Source organism: Cebus imitator, unplaced genomic scaffold, assembly GCF_001604975.1.
Source record: "Cebus imitator isolate Cc_AM_T3 unplaced genomic scaffold, Cebus_imitator-1.0 Scaffold313, whole genome shotgun sequence".
NCBI lineage: Eukaryota > Metazoa > Chordata > Mammalia > Primates > Cebidae > Cebus > Cebus imitator.
In genome coordinates, this window is record NW_016107628.1 from 995,328 (window position 1) to 1,001,144 (window position 5,817).

The 5,817-nt window shown below is 40.7% G+C and overlaps 1 long non-coding RNA gene and 1 pseudogene across 1 annotated transcript in view; both read right to left on the reverse strand.

Moving 5' to 3' along the window:
• Positions 1-3,885, reverse strand: part of LOC119467637 — an 18,528-nt gene extending 14,643 nt beyond the window's left edge. The window contains exon 1 of the long non-coding RNA XR_005196183.1: positions 3,669-3,885. This is a non-coding gene — a long non-coding RNA (uncharacterized LOC119467637). The remainder of the gene's footprint in view (positions 1-3,668) is intronic.
• On the reverse strand, positions 57-546 carry LOC108286067 (annotated as a pseudogene).
• Positions 3,886-5,817: the final 1,932 nt, after the last annotated feature.

The window sequence follows — 5,817 nt, forward strand, 5'->3', positions numbered from 1 at the left end:
TTTTCAATGCTGCTAAAAGCTAGCAACTGGCTTGCCTTCTTTCCTTTCCTTCTCTCTCTTTCTCTCTTTCTTTTCTTTCTCTCTCTCTCTCTCTCTTTTTAATTTTTAACGACCAAAACAAAACATCTGAAACCACACCTTTTGGAAGAGCTACTGTTCTTGCCCATCTTGTACCTCTCTTTGAATTTGACCTTGGCCTTCTGCTGGGCCTTGTGTTTAAGAGCAGGGTCTCTGAAGACATCCTTGTTAATGACAGTTTTGTCCATGGGGATAGCCACAGAGTACCTTGTGGGTATCAGGTGGTTGTAGTTGTAAACTTTCACAAAAGACTTGATCTTTGACCTCTGGGTGCTCTTCTTGCCCATGGGAAGCTGTCACCTTGCAGGGATAATGGTCAATTTCAGCCACCAGAGAACAGCTGAAGGGGCATTCTGAGGTGTCATCATCAACATTCTTCATGATGATGGGTTTGTATGCTGAGTAGCATCCGGTGTAGTGTCTGGCCTGGACTAACACTGCTTTCCCAGGTTTTATGAACTTGCCCATTTTGACAGCAACCACCCAGGCCTACCTTCATTTTCTTGAAAGGAAGTGAATCTACCTCCGACTTGGTTGATTTTTAAGGCATATTTTTTTGAGCAACACAGATTTCATGCAGTTCACAGTCTTGTCAAATGTTAAAATTTGGACATCTCTGCTGCCCAATTCCTACCAACAAAAGCTTAATTAGAAGACTTAGCAGTTCTAATCGACAGCTGGACATATCGTTCTTTTTTTTTTTTCTTATTCTTTTTAGAGACAAGTTCTTGCTCTGTGACCAGGCTGGAGTGCAGTGATGTGATCGTAGCTCACTGTAACCTTGAGTTTGTGGGCTTGAGTAATGCATCCTACACCTTAGCCTCCACTAAGGATATATTGTTCTGTCATTACCCTAGCACTGTTCTCCAATAGCACTTTCTGAAATGAGGGAAATGTTCTTTAATTGTGTGTCCATTATAATAGTCACTAGCCATGTGTGGGTATGGAGTATTTGAAATGTGGCTCTTAAAACAAAATAGTGGTACTGAAAATTTTTTAATGAAATTGTAATTTCTTTCTTTCTTTCTTTTTTTTTTTTTTTGACAGAGTCTCACTCTGTCACCAGGTGCCATGCTGGAGTGCAGTGGCACAATCTTGGCTCACTGCAACCTCTGCCTCCCGGGTTCAAGCAATTCTACCTCAGCCTCCCAAGTAGCTGGGACTGCAGGCACACGCCACCACACCCAGCTAATTTTTGTATTTTTAGTAGAGACGGGGTTTCACCATGTTGATCAGGATGGTCTCGATCTCTTGACCTCGTGATCCGCCCGCCTCAGCCTCCCAAAGTGCTGGGATTACAGGCTTGAGCCACCACGCCCGGCCTAATTAATTTCTTTAAATAGCCACTCATGCTACTGGCTACCATAATGAACAGCACAACTGTGTAATTCTAAATTTTGTTCCTGAATCAAGCTGAAGTATTTCTTCTTTGCTTTTCAAAGAATAGCACTTATTGAATAGCAAATTTCTATTTTTTTCCTAAATCATGGTTTTAAAACATAGTCTCACGTTCTTGGACACTCCTCCATCAAAAAATGGGGACTAAAATACCCTTGCCTTGAATATAGGTCTTAGTAACTCGATTCTAGCAAATGGAACGTGTTAGAGTGATACCATGTGATTTTTGAGGCTAGCTCATAAAAGGTGATCAAGTTGACTTGGCTGTCTCCTCTCAGCGCTTGAGCTTCCGTGTAAGAGTTCTAACACTTCCATGCTGGAGTCACGTGGAGAGACCACCGAGAGGTATCTGAAGAGGATCACCTGCTCTACCCCCCAGCTCTCTGAATCTTCCTAGCTTAGGCTCCAGGTCAGTTCAGACTCAGTCACTTCGTGATTACACTTCTGTAATAGACTCTAAGTGAGAATTGCTTAGCTTCGACCCCGCTATCTCCTGTAAGATAATAATACACAATGTTGTCACTTTAAGCTACTGTTTTGGGATTGGGCCGCAACAGATAACTGGAACACTCTTTTGTAGAAGGATGCTACAGGAAATAGTTCTACAAAACTTTCTGGTGTATTCATTGTTGGGATTTTTGAGTACAAAGTTTACTACATCAATTTCTCTTGAATTTTAATGACAGGAAAATCTGTATTTTCTTGAGCAATCAGTATATTTTTACTTTAATACATTTTTGCTTTGGTTGCTAGGAAGCTCAAAGCTGAATTTTTGTCCCACTTTGTAAGTAAATAGGACCATCAGTAATTTATTTCTGTGTGTTTGCTTTATTTGGCCTTATCTTAATTTTTTTAAAAAATTTTATCGTTTTTCTTTTAAAGACCTTAATATAGTGTATATATTGTCAAGCCACTTCCAAAAGTGAATGCAAATGATGTTGGGCTTTTGCTGAACCAGGGTGAGCTGTAAGATCATCCAGTAGATTAGCAATGATGGCTGAGACAGTTCTGGCATTTTATAACTCGTCAATGACCTTATTTTATAGGAAGAAAATAAGGCTCTGAAAACTGAAGTAACTGCTGAAATATACAGAGCGAGTGAGGAGCAAAATTTCAGCCCGGGAGAAGCTGTGTCTTACTACTTGTTCAGCTGTATAGCGCCCACTGGTCAGATACTGATTCTTTGTTAAGTGTCAGCTCAGGGCCTGGTTGCTTGAGGATGGGTTGGTGATAGAAAGATAAATAAGACTCAGCTGAGGAATTGAATCTCCAGATTATGCCTGGTGGGACATAGTACATGTGTTTAAACATAAAGTAATCTATGACATAAAAGAGGCACAAGCGAGGCTTTTTGAATCTTCAGAAGAACGAGAGATCACTTCAAACTGGGCGATCACGAAAGCTTCAGGAAACAGTGATACTGAGCTGGGCCTGGAAGGATGGAAATGCTTCACACGTGGAGGTATTAGGCGAGATGATGGGGAGAAGGAGGAGAAGATTAGCTGCTGCGAGTTGAATACTGGGGATTTTAGGACCTGTGGCATTTGTTGGGGAAGATATTTTGAGCAGTAAGGATTGTGATACATCTCAAATTACACCAGGCAAGTAGTTGCTTACTATTCTGTTTATGGGATCAGCCCTAAGCCCTGCTAAGGGCATGCAATCTGCAAATGTGGATGGGAAGGACGAGAGAGAGAGAGAGAGAGAGAGAGAGAGAGAGAGAGAGAGAGAGAGAGAGAGAGAATGCTAACTGCTAACTAAATCTTCTACATAGCTGACTGCTCAGAAAACCCAATACATGGGATTATGTTCTGAAGTAACTGCCTAAGACCTTTTATCAACAAATAGTTTTCAGGCTTTGGTATGATTCTATAACATTTCACAGCGCTGCAAACACGGGGCATTTCAGGACACCCCTGAGGAATGCAGCAGCATTCTCAGCTTCCTCTTAGATGGCCTTGCACATCTTACAGCCTCCTTGTGACCACAGGAGCCTGGTGATCATGGAGCAGTAAGCCCAGCAAAGCCTAAGAGTGGGGCTCTGGAGGGTCAGGTCTGCTTTTCTTTTCGGAGACTGAGGGATTTGTTACAATTAGTAACAGGTGGTTTTCCTGAAATTCTGCAATTAGCTCTTGAAATAGGGAAACCTCAGATCACATGGGTAGGATATTGCTAACGAGGTGAAAACTTACCTGGGCGATTTAAACAGGTTCCTGCCAGTTTCCTATAAGTGAAAGTTTAAATAATCCTCCTTTCTCAGGAAGACCAAAATCAATGTCTGATTACAGCAGAATTCAATGCCATCTGCCCGATTCTTCTAGGCTCATGAAACCCACAGAAGGCAGGAGCTCAGGTGGGTAAACCATGGTGAACTGATTCAGAATGCAACTTCTCATCTGTTTTCCATAGAGTGTTTCCAACAGTATAAATCAACAATAATCACAGTTGCTATGCTAGGGTTGTGCAATGCTGTGTAGCTGATAAATCACTTTCACCAACATGTCTTATCTAATCTTCATAAAAACTCAATGAGGTGAATATTGCTCTCCTGCTTTTACAGAGGAGAAAACTGAGGCACAGGTAGCTAAAGCAAATTATCTTAGATCTCTCGATAAGTGTGTATTAGTGATTAGGGTTTATGTCTGGTCTTAGAAGTTCATTTGTGCTCTTGAGCAAGGTCCAAAGATGAAAGGCAGGATTGGGAAATTGTAGGCGAAAGGGTGAGTTGAGAGCTGCATTGGATAAACATCTGATTATCTAGGGAAAGGCTGTCCCCAGACAGGGCCAATCTTTTACCAGGTCTGCTCTCTACTTGGGAAGGTAATCAGTGGCAGAGACCCTCACATCTGGGAGTAACCAAAGTTATGTGTTCAAATCCTTTATTTTTTCAAATGAGGCAGTAGAGTTTCAGTGAAATTAGGTGGCTTGTAAAGAGCCACACAACTAATGTGATGAAAATGAGATCGTTACGCAGTTTTCTACGCTTACACTGTAATTTCTGCCACTGCATCTCGATGCTCTTCCTGTTACTCTCTCTTCTTTCAATTAGATAGAAGTGTGTTTACGATGTAAAGTGATTGGGCATTTGTTAGGTAAGTGGAATAAAAGTAACAATTGCTACTATTCATTGAACAATATGCTACACTGTGTGCTAGATACTTCTCATGCATAATTTTTCATCTTCACAAGAATTCTGCGGTCTCTCTCTCTCTCTCTCTCTATATATATATATATATATGGATATAATTTTGAGACGGAGTTTTGCTGGAGTGCAGTGGCATGATCTTGGCTCCCTCTAACCTCTGCCTCCTGGGTTCAAGCTATTCTTCTGCCTCAACCTCCCAAATAGCTGGAATTACAGGCACCTGCCACCATGCCCAGCTAATTTTTTTTTTTTTTTTTGGTGCTTTAAGTAGAGACAGTGTTTCATCATGTTGGCCAGGTTGGTTCTGAACCCCTGACCTCAAGTGATCTTCCCTCCTTGGCATCTCAAAGGGCTTGGATTACAGGTGTGAGCCACCACACCCGGCCTGGCAAAGTCTCTATTTTTATCTCTGAGGATATGGGGACCAGTGATGAGGAGGGACTTACCAACACCATTTTGAGTCCATGCTCTTTCCGTTGTGCACTGGGGCCTCTGCATTAATTTATCTCTTGTCCTAGAAAGAAGAAATATTTGAATTTTTTATGTGGTCAAATATTTTTTTGGAAATCATTAAAATTTAAATTGTGTTTATTCCTACAACTATATCTGATTAAAAAGGGAGATAAGGGAGATGAATCAGTTATCACCTTTAAACAGAGTCTTTAGAAGTCTTGATTAATAAGTGTTTTTTAACATGAAGGAAAACCAACATTTTTTTAAGAACTATAATTCAAGTCATATGCTTAAGTAATTGTTTTTAAAAGAGAGACTTTTGTTTTTAACCCTTATGCATCTAGTACTCCAGCACAGAGTTCTAGAGGCACTTTTGTATTAATTAGTTCTTTCCTTCAAATTCGAATGCCTTTAGAAGAGCTAAGGATATTTATCATTTAAACTCAGAGTTTGGTATACTTTCTTTCTCTTAGCATCTGTCATATGCCTTCCAAACTGAAAAAAAAAAGGGGGGGAAGCTTTTTTTTTTTTTTTTTTTTTTTTTTTTTTTTTTAATTATTTTTTTTTACTTCATTGGAAATAATATCGTAGATGTGGAACACTGAGCATTGCGCCTCCCAGGAAGGATTTGGATCACCGATGGGAAGTATGAAATTGCTTAGGCTTCGGAACCAGAAGGGAAAGGGTGCCAGGAGGTGGAAAAATCGTACTGACAGGGATGTGGCTGTTCCTGGCCAGTGTGC